We start from the raw sequence: 24,371 nt of genomic DNA, 5'->3' as shown, positions 1-24,371 counted from the left end.
TGCTTCACGGCAGAAATAGGCGGGGTGCTGGTACCTACCCGTGCGGACTCACAAGAGGACACTGGTGGTAGCAGTAATTACGCAAATTATAATTTTACAGGTTTGATTTTTTATAACACGATATTATTCCTTCACCGTGGAAGTCAACCGTGAACATTTATTAAGTACGTATTTCATTAGAAAAATATAAAAACCAGACAATTTAAGATAAAAGCAGTTTTAACTAATACGAAAACCTGTATGTATATGAACATGTCTTCATTTTAATCAAACAAAAAAACCACAAATTATTAAGTGATTATAAATGACATCAATTTTCCACCAGCAGTCTAAATGTGTTCAAAGTTTAACGCACAAAACATCTCTCTTTACCATTTTCTCCTGCGATATAGGTGCTGAAAAGATTCACACGCCAAACAGAAACCCTACATATTAACGCCAAAAATTCCAGAGCATATAGAATACAAGTGAAATACAACGACAATAGATTCAGAACCAAATTTCAGATATTCAAGATAAACAAAGTTTTAACTAGACAAAATGCTCTTTAATTAATGCGTATTTGTTATTATAGTAACGTCCTTATTATCTCAATAGTTCGTCTATACTAATATTATAAAGAGGAAAGATTTGTTTGTTTGTTTGTTTCGAATAGGCTCCGAAACTACTGGACCGATTTGAAAAATTCTTTTTCCATTAGAAGCCGACATTGTCCCTGATGAACATAGGCTACTTTTTTTAATTTTTTTTTTTTTTTGGTTCCATGTGTGTTTTAATGTTTCCGAAGCGAAGCGAGGGCGGGTCGCTAGTCTATACAATAAATGACTCGACAGAAAATATTCTACATTTGTAAAACCTTAATCATAATTCAAAACGACCGCTGAAGATTCACTAATAACTCCAACATGGAAAATTAAGTTGCTTTTTGACATATCATTTATATAAGTATATATAAAAATGAATTGCTGTTCGTTAGTCTCGCTAAAACTCGAGAACAGTTGGACCGATTTGGCTAATTTTGGTCTTGAATTATTTGTGGAAGTCCAGAAAAGGTTTAAAAGGTAAATAAATATGAAAATGCTTATAATTACATAAAAATAACAATTTAATTTTTCTTTTGATGTGTCCCCCGTCGGACGGATTCCTTTTGTTTGTTTTAAGTTTATTTTATACAAAAGTTTAGGTCTTTTATTTATTAATTGAGGCACTACGTAGTGTGCCGGGTCAGCTAGTGACCAATATATAAGCTGTTAATATTCTAAATTGTGCACTGTTGACACGATATACGGAGATGGGTAGAAATGTAGCTGGACACTTTAGCTAAAACAAAACAAACAAACATTTGTTTTCAATCGAACCGTCTTGCCGCCGCGGGCCCGACCGGCGATTCGTAACGACAACGGCGTCCTTCCGAGCCATTGTCCAAAACTGTCATAACTTAAAAACAATATGGGAAAGAATTGGGGGAGCTCTAGATTATTCTGAACTCTGCTAGTGATGGGTAGACGTTTTGTCGATAGTATTTTTCGATTACTTTATTACTATCGACTTACTAGTTTAAAATGCGCCATGATCAGACCAAGAGCTAGGAGGATTGGTGCCGAGAATAGGCACCGCATTAGGCAATAATTTTTCTCCCGCACATCAAAACTGCGTTACGGTGTGAAGAACAAAATGGTAATATTTCCAATCATTCGATGTCTTCAAATCTACAACGTAAATCAAGATATAATGCTACCTAAGCTGATGGTTTTGAGAGACCATTTCAGCGTAGTCTTAACTAGTAGGTGAGCTCACGGGGCTCAAACCTGACGTTGTTGCTAACACTAACCCTAGCAAGAGAAGTGCTTCGCAGAATCTACCACCGGATCGGAAACGTGACCCACTGAGAAGATCCGACGAGAAACTCAGTGATCTGTTTCTGTGGGTTAATTTACTCGCCTAGCCCTTCGTCGCAAGCGACGGTTTCGACGAGAACGATGACCGGAATAGTCTCTGATAGGTACTTCTTAAACGATTTCATTTTGATAAAAAATATAATAGAAATTTTGGCAATGGATTATAGAAACTGTTGTGTAGGTACGGATTGAATAAAAAAATGCAGCACACGAATTATGTGCCATAGAAACAAGCAGGGTTCTGATGTTTGCCTACCTAAATTGTTATTTGTGCAACAAGAGAGCAAAGTTGTTTTTTGTATAGCGTCCTGATTTTGAGTCCCTAGCAAGCGAAGGATGCTATGAATCCTGAGCGTAGTGAGGGACTCAACAGCACGAGATGCAAAAAACTTTGCTGGCGCGTAGCACACATAACTTTTCACCTTAGCAGTGAGAACACATATTACTTAGGAGACAGAAATGAACAGGAATATACTGAAACAACTATTTTAAAAAAACGTAATTTCTTTATTACAAATGTCTTTAAGCTTAAGGATATTACGCGTTTCCGAGCGTGTTTTCTTTGAGGTCGAATTCCAAAATCGAATTTCATAGGGGGTTTGCAACTCACTTTTTTATATGCATGTGAAAGAGACAAATAAATCTATCCTGGATCAGCTTCATATCCGAGTCAGGCTCTCAACAATCTGTTACCAGAGGATCCTCAGCTACTTCGGTCATATTGCCCGCAGACATGGCGACAGTCAGATAACTTGGACAAAGTGATTGTGACGGGCAATGTAGAAGGAAAGAGACCCCGCGGCCGATTACCTAGCCGTTGGTGTGATCAAGTAACCGCTCTAACTGGGTTGCCAGTCGCAACCGCCATTCGGGCAGCTGAGGACCGGACGAAATGGAAACAGCTCACGAGACAGGCAACGGTTTTTTATTAATACCTTACAAATGTTTTGGTTTATACTGTTAATTTGTAAGTAGACTAATTAAATAAATAAATAAATAAATAAATAAATAAACGGTCAAGTTTCAGGGACACAACCTACAGCAATGAAGAAAGCGACGAAGAAGAAGAAGAAAGAGACAGAGCACAGTAAAATTCGAATGTTTCTAATTTATGGCGTTTCTAATTTATATTATGAACTAGCGACCCGCCCTCGCTTCGCTTCGGAAACATTAAAACACGCAAGAAATCAAAAAAAAAAATAAAAAAAAAAAAAAGTAGCCTATGTTCATCAGGGACAATGTCGGCTTCTAATGGAAAAATAATTTTTCAAATCGGTCCAGTAGTTTCGGAGCCTATTCGAAACAAACAAACAAACAGATCTTTCCTCTTTATAATATTAATATAGATAACGTCAATTCGTGGCACTGAAGATTGAAAAATTAAAATCCTACTTTTATCCACGCTCCAATAAAAATCGCGTTTTGTTCACTGTTACTGTGAAAATACGTTTTACCATCAACATAACCTAAAGATAAACGAGTAGAATAAGATGCATACAGTAAGATGTATAGTAAGTACATTGCGCGATACTTTTTCTTATTTTCTGCTTGAAAAAACTTGGTAAGAAGGTCTGTTAATGTAGTTTAGGTTCAAGTTCATCTGACTCACAGTTCGACCTAGATTTCGCTTTCTGTTTCATAAAGACCCAATTCCAGCTACGCTCACAAGCTAAAATCGTTTTTACAGTTACGTAGATAAAATTTTAAATTCCATTGAACTACAAAACGATTTGCATCGCTAGTTTTTGCTGTTGCTACGACACGTTCATATTCGATTTCGTTTTTGTTGAATTTGCATTTTGTTTAATTCAATACAAAAAATTCAACAATTCAAATAATATATTATGTACTGCAGACAAATGTGTTATTTTGTAATATTTTTATATCTCGGTGCTATAGAACCTTGTACACATACTGTGTTTTATGATTAAAATTTATTACGCATTTTTTTTATTGCTTTTAAGGGTGAATGAGCTCACAGCCCACCTGGTGTTAAGTGGTTACTGGAGCCCATAGACATCTACAACGTAAATGCGCCACCCACCTTGAGATATAAGTTCTAAGGTCTCAGTATAGTTACAACGGCTAACACTCCCTTCAAACCGAAACGCATTACTGCTTCACCGCAGAAATAGGCAGGGTGGTGGTACCCAACCGCGCGGACTCACAAGAGGTCCTACCACCAGTAAATGTTAATTTACATTTAAAACTGTTTCTATGGTATGAATTTACAAGTCATTTTTTGGGTATATTAATCCAACCGGGTGAATGTTTCTCTGTTACCGTGAACTGCGTGATTACGAATGGAAAAGATTGTCTTTTTAGATATTATAAATACCAATTGTTATGTATATAACAGCATACTACAATTGGTATATAATTTCTTACTAGAAATAATTGCTACACTTGCCCAATTGCTATCTTAGAAGAATCGAATGCTATAAATATGCCGTGTCGCCGTGGCCTAAAGGATAAGACATCCGTAATTGGAATCGTGTTCAGCGATGCACTGATGTTCGAATCCCGCAGGCGGGTACCAATTTTTCCAATGAAATACGTACTTAACAAATGCTCACGATTGACTTCCACGTTGAAGGAATAACATCGTGTAATAAAAATCAAACCTGCAAAATTATAATCTGCGTATTTACTGGTGGTAAGACCTTTTGTGAGTCAGCACGGGTAGATACCACCACCCTGCCTATTTCTGCAGTGAAGCAGTAATGCGTTTCGGTTTGAAGAGTGGGGCAGCCGTTGTAACTATACTGAGACCTTAGAACTCGTATCTCAAGGCGGGTGGCTGCATTTACGTTGTTGATGTCTGAGGGCTCCGATAGCCACTTCACACCAGACGGGCCATGAGCTCATTATAATATATGTTACAAAAATATATAAAAAACGGAACATAGGTACTATTTATATGTTACTTAGAGTACAAAATTGTATTTCATCGATATAATCCCAACACTACCGTCAACTTTAGTGCTGAGACTTATCGTTTGGTCGTGAGATTATTCGCCGGCAACACCCGGGGACTCCGGCTATCACCCGGGACAACAATGGCCGTGCATTTGCGAAGTAAAATTTACGACCGAGTCAAATATAGGCTCCGGTTTTATGAGCATCTCGCGTAATGAGGGGAGCGTATGGTAAGCCAACGTATTTTTTTGTGTTCGTTTTTTATATCTCAAATGTTTTTTGTTCGCTTTTTATTGGTTTAAATGTTATACGAAATATTGTGTTGCATGTATTATGTCACTTCGATTATGAGAACGGTGCCGGAGAACTTATTATTTCAGCAACAATATCACAGGGGGTTTGAACTGTTCCCAAAGAATGAACACAAATGGTGGTACCAGTTAGAATTGTTTAATTACATAAATTAGTGAACCTGGTCACGGTCTATCTAATGGTAAGTGGTTACAGGAGCCGGTACCTAGCTGGAGACATAATAGACTATATTATGTCACCACTTTATAATTAAAAAAAAAAATGGCATAGAGCGATAACACAATATGGGACTATTGATTTTTGTACTGTATATTTGTTGATACGTTGATATGTCTGAGTATTTCTTTGTTTCTCTGATCCAACAACCAGTTTTCATTACACCACCTGCCGCCTCGCTGCCTGGAACCAATTCATTGACAATGTCCTTCAGGAGATGAACATTTTGACCAGGTGCCATCTGTTTTTTGAGCGCGGTGATCTTTTCAACACGCTTTTGTAGACTTGACCTGTAGTGTTGTAGCTGAGCATGATAGCAGACCTCAATAATGCGGTCAGAATATTAGAATGTGCTGTTAGTGACGAAGGGTTGGGGCGATTTTGAGTTGTGTCTCAAATGCCTTTAAATAAATGTAATAGAAAATTTGACCTCATGTGCCAAGGTCTGCTTCGTTCACTTGTGCCTATATGCTCCAGTAACTCAGCCCTGTCTGTAGTCTGAAAAAGCTAGGTATTCTGTAATAATAATTCTGTAGTAGCGCATATCTAAAGATTTTACAAGTGGAGTTACAAATAAAGCAATACAGAATTAAGTGAACTATTGCAATCTGTATATTTACTTCCCAGCTTTGGAAGTTAAGTCAACAATTGCTAAATAGAAAGAATCCGATTTGGAATTTAAGACCTTGCAAAGAATTTCTCGACAGAGTCCTCAAATAAATTTATTAGTTGACCTCCACTGGAGTACTTATTTCCCTCTCCACGGTAGGGTTGTCAAACACCACGAATCTTTAACTATTGGGTCACTATCATGGCCTAGGGGTGTCGATTTTCCCAGACGCCTCTAGAAAAAAGTACATAAGCAGGCCATTTCTTTTAATTAAATTAGATATTATAAAGTAGTAAAGCATAGGTGAAGATGTTCGTTCGTAATCCATTTAGTGACATGAGACCTGAGTGCACCGCCCAGACAGTCCTAATACGGCTTCTATGCAGCTATTACTATACCACTGCGTTATTCTGTTTGCACGTACTATTGATATTTATAGATTCTGTGACTGGGTTTTTTTTATTGTTTAGATGGGTGGCCGAGCTCACAGTTCACCTGGTGTTAAGTGGTTACTAGAGCCCATAGACTACCACCAGTAAAGAGTAAAGTAAAGTAAAGTATCGAGCGATGCAACCGTGCCGATGTTCGAATCCCGCAGGTATGTGGTACCAATTTTGTAATGAAATATTTGATGAAGAAGTTAACACATCTTAATAAATGACTTCCACGATGAAGGAATAACATTTTGTAGTGAAAATCGAACCCGTAAATACTAGCGAGAAGCTTTCCTCTGAGCGATGCACCGGTGTTCGAATCTCAGGCGGGTACCAATTTTTCTAATGAAATACGTACTCAACAAATGTTCACGATTGATTTCCACGGTGAAGGAATAACATCGTGTAATAAAAATGAAACCCGCAAAATTATAATTTGCGTAATTACTGGTGGTAGGACCTCTTGTGAGTCCGCGCAGGTGGGTACCACCATCCTGCCTATTTCTGCCGTGAAGCAGTAATGCGTTTTGGTTTGAAGGTTGGGGCAGCCGTTGTAACTATACTGAGACTTTACAACTTATATCTCAAGGTGGGTGGCGCATTTACTTTGTAGATGTCTATGGGCTCCAGTAACCCCTTAATACCAGGTAGACTGTAAGCTCGTCCACCAATCTAAGCAATAAAAACAAAAATGCACCTTACGTCTTATCATTGGATGCACTACAAAACAGTTTCAATAATACTAAGGACCTGAACGAGGTTGACCGGTGTGAAGACGACGCTCCAAACTTAGCGCCGTGGGTCGTACAATATTGTTTTATCAGTGAATTAGCATCGGAAATCGCAACGCCGAATAAACAGCATCTGATTTTAACAAGAGCATGTCAAATACAGGCCGGTAACAGGCGAGGCAGCGTGTGGCAGCACCGCGTTAATAAAACGCGTAAATATTATTCGGGTAGCCAAGTTTGGGCGCACGTAGATCGCGTAAGAGCTCGCTTACTTGCCAATATTACACGGTGATATGAAGAGTCAGTAGTGGATAATGTGGCAGTCGTCGTGGCCTAAAGGATAAGACGTCCGGTGCGTTCGTGTTGAAGCGATGCACCGGTGTTCGAATCCCGCAGGCGGGTACCAATTTTTCTAATGAAATACGTACTCAACAAATGTTCACGATTGACTTCCACGGTGAAGGAATAACATCGTGTAATAAAAATGAAACCCGCAAAATTATAATTTGCGTAATTACTGGTGGTAGGACCTCTTGTGAGTCCGCACGGGTAGGTACCACCGCCCCACCTATTTCTGCCGTGAAGCAGTAATGCGTTTCGGTTTGAAGGGTGGGGCAGCCGTTGTGACTATACTGAGACCTTAGAACTATATCTCAAGGTGTGTGGCGCATTTACGTTGTAGATGTCTATGGGCCTCCAGAAATCACTTAACACTAGGCGGGCTGGGAGCTCGTCCAACCATCTAAGCAATAAAAAAAAGTGTGTGTTTTATAAGCTTACACTACATTGACCGTCTTGACGGCTTGACTTATAATTCAGACCACTGCATTCAGAACTTCAAATCAGAATCTTGAATCTTTATTAACCCTATGACTATCACGTAGGTAGAATCCGAAGATAATGATAAGGAATCTATTTCTAAGAAACCTAAAAGAATAAAACATACATTAAAAATAAAAGAAAGGTAGGCAATACAGGCGCCTTAGTAACAGAAATCAACATAATTACTTCAGTGCGCCGCGTAGGACAACGGTGACCCATGGCAGTCGAAGGGTTAAAAGTTTTGGCTTCAGTTTTTACTCAATAGGTCGTATTGTGTCCAAACGGATCGGTAGCCTATTTATTTCTAGTTTAAAGCCACAAGGCGCGTCCTTAGAAACAGAGCGAATGTTTCGTCAGAAATAAAAAGCACGCTGATAACATTTTTTTTCTCACAGTAGAAAACCATCGGTTCCCCACCCGCGTGGCAAGTGGGGTATTTGGGAGTTTAGCCTCAATAAAAACTCCTGCCGCTCACATCCGGCGCCCTACCTTGGACCAGGGCGTTTTATGCTGATAGCCTTGAGAGGCTATTTCATCTTCACCCTAACGTGTAGGTGAGCTCACGGGACTCAAACCGTAGTGGTGCTAACACTGGCCCTAGCAAGAGCCGTGCTTCGCAGAATCTACCACCGGATCGGAAACGCGACCCACTGAGAAGATCCGACGAGAAACTCAGTGGGCCGTGTCTGTGGGTAAGCCGGGCCGGTGCCCAGTCAGAGCTATTGAGACGGCGGACGCTGATAGCTATTGATACTTGAAGTCTAATGCTAACTTGTCTTACTGTACTTCCATTACTTCTACACTCTGTGACGTGTTTACGAACGCTGTTTGTTTTCAACATCTCATTCGTACGTATGACGCTTTCTTTTTAGCACGTTACCAAAAATGGAGGTATTTATCGATGCATAAATATGTTATGTCGATATATATGTACATACCGTATTAGGCAACGGTTTTCGAGATAAACAAACATACGATCGTAAGTTTTCATAATAATTAGTACCTATACCTACTTAGCTGTTATAAGAAAATATATTATTGAAAATATTATCAATTTGTTTATAATTTGATATAATATCTACGGTTGAGTTAAAAGGTCCCACTGACGTTATTAGACTTCCGTGTTGTATAAATTGGGAGTTATTAAACTATTAAAACTATTAAATACGTAAACTTGGCAGATCACAGCCCACTTGATATTAAGTTGTTACCGGAGCCCATAGGCATCACAAGGGAAATTTCGCCACACGCGGTAGGCAGCGGCTTAGCTCTGCCCCTGGCATTGCTGAAGTGCATGGGCGACGGTAACCACTCACCATCAGGTGGGCCATGCGCTCGTCTGCCTACAAGGGCAATAAAAATATAAAAAAACACGCCCCATATTAGCAGAGTCTAAGTTGTATAGCAAAACGGCCGTGGACTGCATTATACATGGTAGAAATAAGCTATGATGATACATATTTCCCATAGACACAGACCACTCAGCTTCTCGCCGCAACATCTCAGTGGGTCGCGACACCGATTCTGCGAAGCACTGCTCTTGCTAGGGCCAGTGTTAGCAATTCTCTCAGATTGAGCCCGTAAGCTCACCTACACGTCCGGGCGTATCTGGAATAGCCTCTTAGGCTGCCAGCCAATAGGTAGGAAAAAAAAACATGACCAAGTGTATATTGTTTTATCTTTTGCTTTTAGTCCTCGGATGAGTGAACGGGCTCGCCTGGTGTGATTTGGTTTACCAGAACTCTTGGATATCATAATGTAAATTTTGCTATAATCGCTGTTCCACATTCAAACTGCGACATTTGAAGTCGTCGTGGCCTAAAGGATAAGACGTCCGGTGCATTCGTGTTGAAGCGATGCACCGGTGTTCGAATCCCGCAGGCGGGTAACAATTTTTCTAATGAAATACGTACTCAACAAATGTTCACGATTGACTTCCACGGTGAAGGAATAACAACGTGTAATAAAAACCAAACCCGCAAAATTATAATTTGCGTAATCACTGGTGGTAGGACCTCTTGTGAGTCCGCATGGGTAGGTACCACCACCCCGCCTATTTCCGCCGTGAAGCAGTAATGCGTTTCGGTTCGAAGGGTGGGGTAGCCGTTGTAACTATACTGAGACCTTAGAACTTATATCTCGAGGTGGGTGGCGCATTTACGTTGTAGATGTCTATGGGCTCCAGTAACCACTTAACACCACGTGGGCTGTGAGCTCGTCCATCCATCTAAGCAACAAAAAAAAATAAAAAAATTCACGATTGCCTCATAGTGAGTTCACCTACACGACTGGGGGTAGCTAGAATAGCCTCTTAGGCTAGCGAATACGTAGAAAAAAATACACACAATGCCCCCACCAGTAAGCCAAGCTGTCACCGCATTATTGTTCTGCGACATTAGTTACCGACAACAATCAACCACGTCTTCGTTAAAAACCTCATAATCCAATTAATTGCGGTCAGCCTCTTTGATCTGACCGCAAATCAGACGTTATATTCCATCACAGCTCTTGACTCATTCAATTAGCACACGAATACTGTGTATTCCTCGTGCGCTCACCGCAAATGGTATAATTATTATTAAAATGAGTACAGTCAGCGTGCAGTAGCATTTGTGACCCTTCCATTGCTGATGTCCAGCGACAGAAGTTACTTAAGCCTAGCTCGTTCGCCTAGCGGGTTTATAGAATATTAAACGCAAAAACACGAATCGTTCCAAGCCCTAATTCAATTTGTCATTGTAATGATTTATTTGCATTTCGTGAATGAGTCATCGAGTCAGCGGGCGAAAGGTTAAGACAGGTGGCCTTCGCGTTTATATGTAAATTGGAATCGTATGTTGTTTGTGCACACCCCCTATTGTTATTGTCGATTGTCGGATTTTCCACATTTCCTTGACTATTTTTTTTTGTTCGGCTGCTTTGGGCGCGTGTACAAAGACTAATATCTTGGATTGAACAATAATTGCCAACAACCAAACTAGCAACCTGATCACACCTTTAAGGATATATGAGATATAAGGATCATGTGATTTTAGTATTAAATATAAAAATAAATACGCATGTAACTTGGTGCACGTGAAAGAAGTGAAACTTCTTTTGCGGTGGTATTGTAGTTTTCTTCATTTTTCATCCTTAAATCTAATTTATCTTGTAACAGGGAATGCTGTGTATAAGAGAAACGACCTAGGTCACTTTGACCTTTACCTCTCTCCACGGTCAAATAGTTCGCGAGACGCTCTATTTTCTCACTCTCGCTCTTCTTAAATTGTATTTTTTCTCTCTAGCCGTAACGAATCTGTCGAGAGTTCAATTTTACTCTCAACGCGCCTAAAGAAGTTTCACTTCAAAAACACACACTTTAATCTCCACAAATAGGCGTCCTTCTGATGCAACAGAAGCTTCAAATTCGTTTCTCCAAATGGCTCACCACCAATCGCTCACCTGGTGCAAAGTGGTTATCATAATACCGTATAGACATCGTGACATGAGGCCACCCAGCTCAAAATGAGGTCGACGTTCCAATTCTATTATATAATGGCTGTCTGAAGTTTACCCCTCCTCAGGTGAGCTCAAAATACGCCATTTCATCAGTAAATACGATCACAGCACGCCGGTACAATACTTACTCTGAGAACGCTTTATACGAAAAAATCGACTAGTGCTTTACTACTGGCACAGTAGTTAGTGCCTCAAGGATTGAGAGTTTCCGGTTTGATTCCCAAATCCGGCAAACATTCAGACGAACAGGCCTGTTTTCTCTGCATCTGGATGGTTAACATCTGTATTACCAAATACTTACCGCCCGCCGCCGGAGTAGAGCTCATCCATACTACCTGGAGCCACTACCGTTATCCCACGTATTTTTGCCACGTACCATCCGGCTATAAAATGAGCTCTCATCCACGGTGTTTCCCGAGAGCTATGACATATACCTCTTCCAACGAGGCTTGTGGAGAGTATTAAGCGGTAGGCAGCGGCTTGCCTCTGCCCCTGGCATTGCTGAAGTCCATCGGCGACGGTAACCACCGTCACCTATTAGTTCGGTGAATCTAGAATAACCCCTCGAGGTTACTAGAATAGGCAGGAAAAAAAGGCTCTATCCAATGACATCATACCAATCATCACACAATCGTAACATCATACCTCGAACCATTCATCTAGCAATCAACCCATCAGAACTTCGCGCTCACCTTTTACACGACGTCATATGTGTAGCTTGTTTTTCCACGTGTTTTAATCGTACCTCATAATGACATGACAATAAAGACTACAATGCAAAATCTAATTTGTGTTTGCGCCGTGTTGCCAAGCGGATTGAATAACAATGGGCCCTACTAATTGTTTTCGATACAACTGGCTTACGTTTTATGAAACGCTATTGTTATAGCCGAGTCGAGTTTGATATGTTGCACTAAAGGAACACTCTGCCGATACGTTGTTCCAGTGGTCGAAATACGAACATAATTAATTTAAATTATAAGTTAAAGCATTATTATGGTTCAAGGACTATGCTTCTATAATCACAGATCTCGCCAAGACTACACTATAGACAAACAATATTAATCTATTCTCAATTTTACCACAGACTTTAATATTTTTTTCCTACCTGATAGCCTTGAGAGGATATTTTAGCGTTACCCTAGCGTGTAGATGAGCTTTCGGGGCTCAAACCAGAGGTGTTGCTAACACTGGCCCTAGCAAGAAAATCTACTACTGGATCGGAAACGCGACCCATTGAGAAGATCCGGCGCGAAACTCAGTGGGCTGTGTCTATGGGCTAGTACCCTTTGTTGTATATGCAATTGAAATAACCAAGACATAGCACCCGCTCGATGGAAACAATAAGATCAGTGGCTTCTGACACTCTTGTATTATTTATTGAAGACTTTAAAGTTAAACATCAGAACAAAATTAAATTTCTATTTCACCTTGTCGTATACCTGTTTTTGCAGCAACTGTGGGTTGCGTTTAGAAAACACATTTAAACTTAAGATTACTTCTGGCTATAAAAGTCTTACAGAAACAAGCTGATTAAGAAATAGTGATAATAATCTTGTAGGCACGCTCTGAGTGTATTGTACTGTAATTAAATATAAATGTACATTAGGTAATCTGTATTAAAGTATTATTTATTGACGGCCAGATCCAAGTCTTAATAACAGCTAACGCCATCTAGTATGGAGCAGACGAACATCATAGAACGATCGAGACTTTCTTAGAAATCGCATCGCGCGTATCTGGAGAAAAGACCATCGACCCGAACTCAAGATCGAGTGTAACCTGGTATTTTAGTGATGTAGAGTCAATACTAGTGCGTACCTGGTAATGGTGAATACGGAGTCATATTCTGTGATCGCTGTCATCAGATTAATTCATTGGGACTGACCGTCGGAGAAATGTCATTTAAGAGTGTTTTTGATAAAACCACTAAACTATCCTAAACTTCTACGAGTACTTAAACTGAACGAAAACATATGGTATAGCGTTCAAATTGGTTTTTTTTTTTGAAAAAAAATCATCGCCTTTGATGGATAGTGTTTGTTCGGACGCGAAAACCACTTGTTTTGTTACGTGTTTAACACGAACTTATATATGGTAATTGTTGTTTTTTTATTTTGATTTACAACACAAGACATTGCGCGTATATAACTTTTTTAACACACGCAATAAAAGGGCACGAAGAAGTAGTTCTCTAAGCTGCAGAAATAAACAATGAAATTGAGGGTTTTAGGTAGTATAAATAGTGTGGCCCGTATCTACGATCGTTCTTCTTTACAAATATGCTCCGAAATATCATCATGAAGTAACCCCAAGATTAGAGAGTCGGTATACAGTCTATTGGTATATTAAGAAGACCAATTAAATTGCCAGGACTGGTCTCCAAAGAAGCACTCAATTCGCATATACAACACGATCAATTTTTGCGTCATACGTCTGATGCAATAACACGTTCTTGTGTCATGGCGCGTCTCGGGAGCTGTTTCAAGATTCCGAATTTCAGGATCACCTGTTTGTGAAACTCCATTTGACTCACCTAATATAAGGTATTTCCGGGGCGCTGTGACTTGTGAAGGTTAAGGAAGTCGTCGCTACTGTTCGCTTCTAAGGGTTTTGTATTATCATCATTCTAATTTCAGCTTCTATGGTGGTGGACCGTTAGTTTTTGACTAAAAAAGTAGATGCTTAAAGTGAATTCGTGTAAAGTATCAGCTCGAACCGTGTCTACTTATTTATCTAAATGACGGAATTTATCATCGTAATGCTCATCAAATTCAAGAAGTCCGATTAACTTGAAAATAAGCGCACGCATCAACGATCGATAACAGTACAATAATAGTCGTCCGTGACAACGAAAAAAAAAAAACCCACAGACACAGCCCGCTGAGTTTCTCGCCGGATCTTCTCAGTGGGTCGCGATTCCGATCCGGTGGTAGATTCTGCGAAGCACCGTTCTTGCTTGAGCTAGTGTTAGCAAATTCTCTCAGGTTGAGCCCGTGAGCTCACCTTCTCGTCCGGGCGTAGCTGAAACAGCCTCGACTACCAGCCAATAACTAGGGAAAACCCACGAAAACTGTATAGTATTAGAATGAAAATACTACACGAGTTTGAACCGTGAAAGTACTTTTAATAATGTCCGCGAATTCACAACAAAATTTGACGCTTAAATAAAAAAAAAAAAACACGTTATTACCGCAATGCAATGAGTAATAACATTGCCAGTTGGAAAGCGAACAGGATAAATGAGTTCGCCGTCGGAGGCGTGTCTCATACGTCATTAAACACACAAACACACACACGCACAGTTATACAGAAAAACATTACCCAACGTTAATACAGTTCATGACGACATTCGAATGTCGCGCAGAAGATTTATATCACAAAATAGAAGAATTAATCTGAAGACATTCTTCTTGTGTCAAGGTCTGGTAGTACTGATACGATAATTTAAAACAATTATTACAGAGTTACATACTCCAGAAACGGCAATCTTATAACCGGTATTTCTAGAAACATAATAAGGTCTGTAATCCCGCTATTTCGATGTTAACCTGTGACATAAAATATGACGTGAAGCAAAAACTTTGTATACCTCTTTTTACGAAAATTGCGCGGACGGAAGAGTATGGAATTTCACACACTTATAGAGAATATAGAGGAGTCCAGAATGCTTTTTTTTTTAATTATACATAGAAAATACATAAAATCAATAAATAAATCATTACACACTACTATGTATTTAACACACACACGCATATAATAATATACTCTTTTGTTTTCTGTTCAAGTCTGTGGTCAACTTGAGGATAGATTAATATTGTTTGTATAAGTGTAGTCTTGGCGAAATCTGTGATTATAGAAGTAAAGTCTTTGACGATAGAACCATAATAATGTTCTTATAGCTAATTTAAATTAATAATCATGGTCAAATTTCGACTACTGGGCGACCACTACTTGTCAAAAAAATACAAGCTTGTTTTTACTGTCAATACTTCGTGTAGTGGTGTAACAGAGAAAGCGCTCTACAAAACTAATAAAAACCGAATCTTGTTGTCTCTTTCTGACAGCCGATGTTCGTTGATTACCGACGCGTGCTGTCTACCAATACAAATGCACACACAATGACATGTCATTGTCAGCACCATCGAACATTACTGCGTGTATTTTTCCGTTATTCTACACCTGTTTATATATTTAATTAATGTATTTATAATTTAATAATTTTGTATCGACGTATATTTACGTGGTAGGTCTCTTGTGAGTCCGCACGGGTAGGTACCACCGACCTGCCTATTTCTGCCGTGAAGCAGTAATGCGTTTCGGTTTGAAGAGTGGGGCTGCCATTGTACTGTTAAAACCTTAGAACTCACGCACACATCTAAGCAATAAAAAAAAATGCGCTACCTCTCTGCCAACTCCTTTATTCTGGCTCTGCATCAACTAGCATCCGTGGGTGTAGGCAGCTATAAGGCAGCTTCAGTCCGGACCTGACTCCCACACTGCCAACTCTTGTCAAAAACTCGCCAAGAACTATTATCAGTACTCCGATCAATGACCTTTCGAAGGTCTGTCGTCCTTAGTCCTAAGAATATAGAAAGCATTAATAATTATTGTTTTGTTTGTAAGGGACAAATCGAGAACCGCTTCACGTCAGTCGTCTAACCGGTTCGAACCGGCCCGAGCCGGACCGATAAGTGCGTTTTCTTGACTGCGTTGGACGTCGTTGTGTTTGTTCAAAGTGTTCAAACTTCAAACAAACACGGGGTCTCATGAGCCGAGTATCAAGTAAAGTTCTCCGTGTGAGTTCCATACAGACTTTTGTTGTTACTGTATGTAGAGATAACTAAATATATTGAATTAAATTTTCCACGTACCTTGCCGGATAACTTGGACAAATGGGCCAGCTCAGTAAAGAGGGGAGATCGAAAATCATGATTACTACTCGACCGTTTTATAAAAATACGATAAAGTGATACCAAGTTAGGAATTAGGTGTTTTACGTAAACAAAAAAAAAATACGATATTTGTAATCCACCGGTGATAATGCATATTATAAAGGCTACCGGTTTGGCTTGTGATAAAAAAAAAAAGATCTTTAGTGTTTTTGCGAGCGATATTGCACGTGCTTCTTCAAACGATTATTTAAAAACAAACGCTACGGATAAACGAGTTTCAAGCCGGATCTTCTCAGCGGGTCGCGATTCCGATCCGGTAGTAGATTCATTCGCGAAGCAGTTGCTCTTGAGTTGTTAGGTCTCCTTCGGAGGCGCTCGGGCAGCTGTTACCAAACCCCACCCCTCCTAGCTGAGTCTTTGCTCGCCCACCTATCCTGGTGAAACTGAAAAGGCCTCCGGGCTACCAGTAATCCTTCAATCATAAAAAAAAACCCGGATAAACAGAAGTTTGGCAAACCTACACATCGCCGGCGTCTATAAGCCTACGACCAAATTATACAAACGGGTGGGTCGAAAACTGGCCTAAGCTCGAAGGCAGTAAAGCGTGCATCTAAGAAAGAGCACTCTTGCCCAATAGGTCACGGACTCCTCCCGGTTCAGTGACCGCAGCTCCCTTTACTATCAGTTATTCACACAGCATTTAACTAATACTCTATTGTGCTGTTTCGTATGTCTGTATTTGTTGCAAACAACCCGATTATGGTAATGACACAACCTCCTTTCATATGCACATGCAGTGAACAGTAAGGCAAGTTTCCTCTTTGAGGTTCCGTCTTTGGAAGCGCAGATCAGTAGGATACTAATGAGCGACTAAGACTTTGTTCGCTCGAGCAACTCCACTGCTCTTCTGCTAGTACCTATCAAGAATTTTGACGCTTTCTACTGTCTGATAAGTTCGTCGCAGGATCCAAGATCAATTAGGTTTGCCCGGGTAAGTCTAAGACAAGGCCATACATTCCGATGCGAACGATAAGATAACAAATACCACAGTGCCTTAATGATTTTGGAAACAAATCTTAAGTGTCCGATCTTCTATGCCGATCGATTTGCAATCGAATTGCCGACGAATCTTAAGCCAAAAAACTTGGCAAATAAGCGTCATACTGTTTCATAATCTACTCGCGCATCAAACTTTCATTTCCATTGTTTGTTTAAAACTCCTAATCTATTGTTATTTTACATTCAATTATTGTACTGTTACGGAGTATTCAACGGAACGTTATTACAGTTTTAGTGCGCTCGACTAAGGAAATTTAATAAAACAATGATTTAATTATAATTAACTGAGTTTTACGTGCTACTATCTATACTCGCATTTGTACACCTAACTCTATTAATAGTAGGTCGTCTGCAGGTTCTATCGCCTCGCCTATTTCTATCAACAATAATGGGTTCCGGTTTGAAGGGTGGGGCAGCCTTTATACCCACCAGACCTAACCCTCACCTCTGGAGAAGGATAAAGGCAGTCGCATTGTGATATTTATAAATTCCGGAAACTATTAATTATTAAATGAGCTAGCTGTGAGATAGTTTATGCAATCTATCTAGTCTAGGTATCTTCTCTATATATAAAAATGAATTGCTGTTCGTTAGTCTCGCTAAAACTGGAGAACGGCTGGACCGATTTGGCTAATTTTGGTCTTTAATTATTTGTGGAAGTCCAGAGAAGGTTTAAAAGGTAGATAAATATGAAAATGCTCTGAATTAAATTAATATTTTTAAACAATTTTGTTTTTCCTTTGATGTGTCCCCCGTCGATCGTCGTGACGGATTCCTTTTGTTTCTTTTAAGTTTATTCTATAAAAAAATGTTTTGGTCTTTTATTTATCGATTGAGGCACTACGATGTCTGCCGGGTCAGCTAGTGGATAAATAATAACTTGGCTCAATTGGATTTTAATTAGCGGTTATCTCAGTGTGCTTGTTGTGCTTTGGAAGCACGTCTAAGCAAAGTATAAGGATGTTTACGATTTGTAAAAATCTAATAATGTAAAACAACGTTATATTTGTCGCAATATTTCACAGGAACTCATCTTAATGCGGAAACGCGTCGACATGTTTTCGTTGTGGTAAATGCGATTTACAATTCATCATAGCTAGATGATGGTTTTTTTCAGTTTATATTTGTGGCCCGCGGTAAACAAGAGTTTTGTTTATTTCGAGTTTCTGGAAATTGGATTGAGCTCTATTACTGAATTGTAGATATGAAACAATGGCAGAGGGATGCACAGCCCGCCTTTTGTTAAGCGGTAATCAAAGGCACACTGTAACCATGGATGTGCTTGCCGGATTCGTGAGATTAGAATGATTTATCAATTATATTGTGTTGCGACTGCCCCACCTTCCAAACTGGAACTATCTATGTTTTCAGCTTGAAGGTCCTTGTCCTTAGTAACATAATCGTCTACTAAATATACGATATATACATATATATAATATATATTTGTTTTATTGCTTAGGTGGGTGGACGAGCTCACAGCTCATCTGGTGTTAAGCGGTCACTAGAGCCCATAGACATCTACAACGTAAATGCGCCACCCACCTTGTAATATAAGTTCTAAGGTATCAGTATAGCTACAACGGCTGCCCCACCCTTCAAACCGAAACGCATTACTGCTTCACGGCAAAAATAGGCAGGATAGTGGTACGTATCCGTGCGGACTCACAAGAGGTCCTATCACCAGTAAAAAAAATAATTATATATAGTTAAAGCTTATTCACAAATACTCACATTTAGCAGCCGGTCAACAGAGAATGGCGGCTATTATTACGAGCAACGTAACTAAAGTCAAACTACGAAAGTTCCATCCGACTTCCCCATAATTTCCTATTCATCATTAGCATACAAATGGCCAGTAAATTACCCAATTTTCTTTAACGGCAGCCTTCTAAATCAGTCCCACAATACGGGGGAAGGTTGCGTATGAGTACAACGTGACTCGACCGCCGTTTTTTTTTTCTTTTCACAGTTCCTGGATATAATGGATGTATTTTTGGCGAAAGCCTTTAAAGCTTAGAGCTAACCGGTATTCGAGGAAAGTAAAAACCGCAACTCCAGGCCGATCAATGTTTCTGTACATTAATATAAGGCACTGCATTTATCAAACTTAAGCCGCGGAGTTTCTCACCGGATCTTTTCCGTCGCGATTCCGATCGGATTGCTATTGTTAGTGTTAGCAAGCTCTCTCAGGTTGAGCCCCATGAACTTACTTACCCGTCCATGCGTAGTTGGAATAGCCTATTAGGCTACCAACGATTAGGTAGGGGAAAAAGGAAATACTGTAAAAACAAATACAAAATTTCATTACTGGTGGTAGGACCTCTTGTGAGTCCGCGCAAGTAGGTACCACCACCCTGCCTATTTCTGCCGTGAAGCAGTAATGCGTTTCGGTTTAAAGGGTGAGGCAGCCGTTTTAACTATACTTGAGACCTTAGAACTTATATCTCAAGGTGGGTGGCGCATTTACGTTGTAGATGTCTATGTAGGTTCCAGTAACCACTTAACACCAGGTGGGCTGTGAGCTCGTCCACCCATGTAAGCAATAAAATCAAGATCTGTAGACACCGGTAGGTTCTATCAAATACGTCTGCTAAATACACAATAACAAAACTCAAGCAAAGAACGAAAAACAGATGGGAATTTATTTCAAAGCTCGTGTACTTTGCCATTTAAAGACAAAATTAAAGCTTTCATTAAATATTTACAAGTTAGAATATTACTCGAGTAAAATATTACGGAAGTTAAAGTACTCAGGTAAATGTTGTTTGTAATATAATTAGACGAAATGTTTGAAGGGAAAGTTACTTTGAATCGAACTTCAGCGTAAAAGCTTGTGATAAGTTTAAGCGAAAGCGACCGGCCGTTCGCTGACAGGATTTTATGGGAGTCAAAACGAAATCGGATGGTAAGAAAAGTATAGTGAGAATTCTTACACCACCAGTCGTATCTGTTATACTGATCCTAATTTTAAAAGCCCATATTTCGTTGGCTGCAAATGAAATATATCAACATGTTTTTAGTTTTTCAATTTAAATTTGTTATGACTAGGTTTCTAGCCACTTTCCGATGTGACTGTCTATAAACAAGAGAATTGCGCTGATAGGGTAATGACAACTGGGCATCCGGATGATGACACTCAACACGCGCTCGAAGCGTGCAGACACGCTGGGAGCACTCGCGGCGAGATCTCATCGCCGTGCTGGGGAGGGACCTCTCCTTGCGGGTTGTCGTCGCCCGCGTGTTAAAGGACCAGAGTTCGTGGGAGGCCATGGCCAGATTTCGCGACCTGGTCATGGCGTTCTGTGAGGCTGAGGAGTGCGAAAGAGAGTGGGATCTTCAGCTCCTTAGCGAAGAAGGCGGGTGGGCGGTGCGGGTAGAATGCTTCCGTTCATCTCGCGTAGGGGCTGTCGGTTACCGAGTGGGGGCACTGTGCTCAACTGTCGGTTCAGTGATGAGGCGTCGCTCCTATGTGCTGCTCACGGTGTATCTCCCGAGACGACGTCCCGTCCTATTATCGGGTGCCTACCGGCGATGGCGAACTTTCGGCGCGCACCGCGGTATCGTGGGATTCGTGGAGTCGGATTTAGTCGGTAGTCGGTTTTGCGGGGCGGGTCTTGCGTGGCTTGCACCTCGCGTGCCTTCCTCAAGACGTAGTATCCCAGCAGGAATTGGAAGAAGAGGAAGGACTTGGGTCTTCCTCTTCTCCCTCTTCTTCTCTGGGAACGCCGGAGTCTGACATAACCCCTCTCGACCGGGTATCCGTAAACGTTAAGTCGTCTTGGCCTAACGGATAAGACGTCCGGTGCATTCGTGTTGAGCGATGCACCGGTGTTCGAATCTCAGGCGGGTACCAATTTTTCTAATGAAATACGTACTCAACAAATGTTCACGATTGATTTCCACGGTGAAGGAATAACATCGTGTAATAAAAATGAAACCCGCAAAATTATAATTTGCGTAATTACTGGTGGTAGGACCTCTTGTGAGTCCGCGCAGGTGGGTACCACCACCCTGCCTATTTCTGCCGTAAAGCAGTAATGCGTTTCGGTTTGAAGGGTGGGGCAGCCGTTGTAATTATACTTGAGACCTTAGAACTTATATCTCAAGGTGGGTGGCGCATTTAAGTTGTGGATGTCTATGCGCTCCAGTAACCACTTAACACCAGGGCTGTGAGCTCGTCCACCCATCTGAGCAATAAAAAAATTAAAAAATAAACGAATTCCCCAACGTTAAAAAAAAGGGTAATGGTAGCTGACATTTGATAAATTTCCGAGAGCTATTTGTTTTAATGACATCTTAGTAGATGTTGTGATCACAAGAGCTCACAGTTAACCTGCTGTTTGCGATTGCTGTGACTGTCGCGTTCATTTACCAACGTAAACAACTTAAAACAAATTAATTCGAATTATAAAATAAGTCAGTTAAGACCTTCGCCCTCCACCACATGTGTCCACGGTTCAACGTCTATCTGGAACAGGGACCAAATTATCTGGTTTTTACGACACTCATAAATTATCATATAAACAAGATCCCGCTTCACTGCGCAAAGGTAAGGGTTCATATTTGTTTTGGCGTAGCGAAACCGCCTAATAACTCGGCGGTAGATACTTTTGGGATCTTTTGAAGGTAGTCGTGAAAAGGTTGCTTAGCAATTCGATGTTAGTTTATTGCTGCTTTTTAGATTTTTAATTAGTTATTAGCGGACCCAACAGACGTTGTCCTGTGAATGCATTCACAAAATTCATTCAAATCGGTCCAGCCGTTTAGGAGGAATTCAGTGTCATACACACGTACAGTAGAATTTTAGATAGGTACCTATAAAGATTTTGGACAAATGAGCTCATCTGACTAAAAGAAGTCTAACAACAGAAATGTTGTTACTAATTTTTTTTTTATTGCTCTTGAAGGCAGACGAGCATACGGCCCACCTGATGATGACTGGTTACCGTCGCCCATGGACTACAGCAACGGCAGGGGCAGAGCCAAGCAGCTGCCTATACCTACTCATCATGATATTGGTTTACTTCAATGGTCATTCTAACCTTATACTGCAAAGTTTCACGGGAGATAAAGGGAAGACGGTCGGTAGCACAGAACATCTGTGTTTCTATGATCTGTGGTCGGTAGCTAAGTAATTACGCAAAATATCTTTTAGATCATCAACTTAGCTGCCTTCGTCTTTTAGTTTTATCGATTATCGATGACGAGAAATTAACTCACAAGGTCCATCACTTTCGTTTAATTAAATAGGTCAAGTTACTATGTATCCTGTAGAAATGAATCATTCGTATTCACTTGTTTTTTTTGTCCTCTGTTGACATAAGCGACAATGTGACGCCACAGCACTTTCTGCTCGCAACTAACGGCAAAAACAACAGAGTGGAACAATTATCTCGATCTATACAACCTTTTAGAGGCTTAGGTACAGGGCTGAACTCAAACATATCATTAGTCGCCTCTCTGGGCGCCTGCCCACGAGTGACGCAAACATGGAGGGTGGAGATTAAATTTATACAAATACTAGCTGTACCCGCCCGCTTCGCTTGACATTTAAAATGAACATTATTATTTATTATCATTATTACAGTTTCTTTATAAAAAAAAATAACTTTCCCTTCCCGTCTTAAATCTTTTCTTTAATTAATAAATCAACTTTTTTTTTAACTTTTAAACAAAGTTTTAATGCAACAGAAAAATATTCATTTAATAGTTTAATTTATTAAAATTAATAATAATAGTAATTAATGTACATGATAATAATAATCAATAATAAGTTGATAAAAAGGATTATTTAAAAGGAAATCCGAGCCATTCCCACAAGTATCTACTAGATTAGTCACTGAGAAGACCCAAGACTGTAATAATTTCTAAGTTTATCACTATCAATATATTAATAAATAAGCAATTTAAAAAAATACGGAAAAAATTTCGATTTAAAAAAGACACCCTAAAAATATAGATTGCCGCTGGAGCCGTTATCTATACGACACAAGCCACCACCACCTATTAGATATTATTATTATAAGCAAAGTTTCCCGCGTAACATTGGCCCTTCTGGTCCTTGCTATTAAATTAATTTTAGCGTCTCTTACCGTGAAAAAGGTATATTTTGCTACTTACTGTAATTGCGCAAAATGATAATTACATAAACACGATCGAGTGAAAAGCCCAAAACATAACGGGAAGACTATCGTATTTAAACAGATGTGCAGACCAACTTTTGGAACAGCTGTAATTGGACAATCGCCGGGCTCGTGGTCATTGAAAACCTTGAAACCTCTAAGGGTTGATAGCAATGTTTATTCAGCTTTATAAGCCAAATAAGTATGGTTAATGTATTGGTTAAAGGTGACCCTAGTCTGTCCGGCTTTTTACCAGCTAATTTACGTACGTAGCTTCGACCATCACTAATACCAAATACCCATTAATCTATACTAGAAGTATCTAAATTACCCAATGCTTCCCAAACTGTTTCTGTTCCTCTTAATTTTGAGGTCTCTTTCGCTTCTGGTAACAGCTTAACAGAGTGTGGCTAATAATCTTGCCTTTCCATCTAATAAAAGCTTATAATAGCCTTTTTTTTTTTTATTGCTTAGATGGGTGGACGAGCTCACAGCCCACTTGGTGTTAAGTGGTTACTGGAGCTCATAGACATCTACAACGTAACGCGGACTCACAAGAGGTCCTACCACCAGTAATTAGGCAAATTATAATTTTGCGGGTTTGATTTTTATTACACAATGTTATTCCTTCACCGTGGAAGTAAATCGTGCTTAAAAGCTTACTACCCGTGGGTCAGTCCTACCCTGTCCAGCCTTAGTACGATCCTGTACAGGGTTGCTCTCATAATTCTCGGGGTTTGTTTACCCTATACGGAGGATTACTTCCGCGTTATGATGTAACGTACTTAGCGTCCTCTCTGATCTGTTTGTGTGATTAAAAAGTTTGTAACATTGTTCCACGATAATCATTTTAAA

This window comes from Bombyx mandarina, chromosome 03, assembly GCF_030267445.1.
Source record: "Bombyx mandarina strain Sakado chromosome 03, ASM3026744v2".
Taxonomy (NCBI): domain Eukaryota; kingdom Metazoa; phylum Arthropoda; class Insecta; order Lepidoptera; family Bombycidae; genus Bombyx; species Bombyx mandarina.
The sequence above is the reverse complement of the archived record's forward strand: the minus strand, read 5'-3'. Positions refer to the sequence as shown.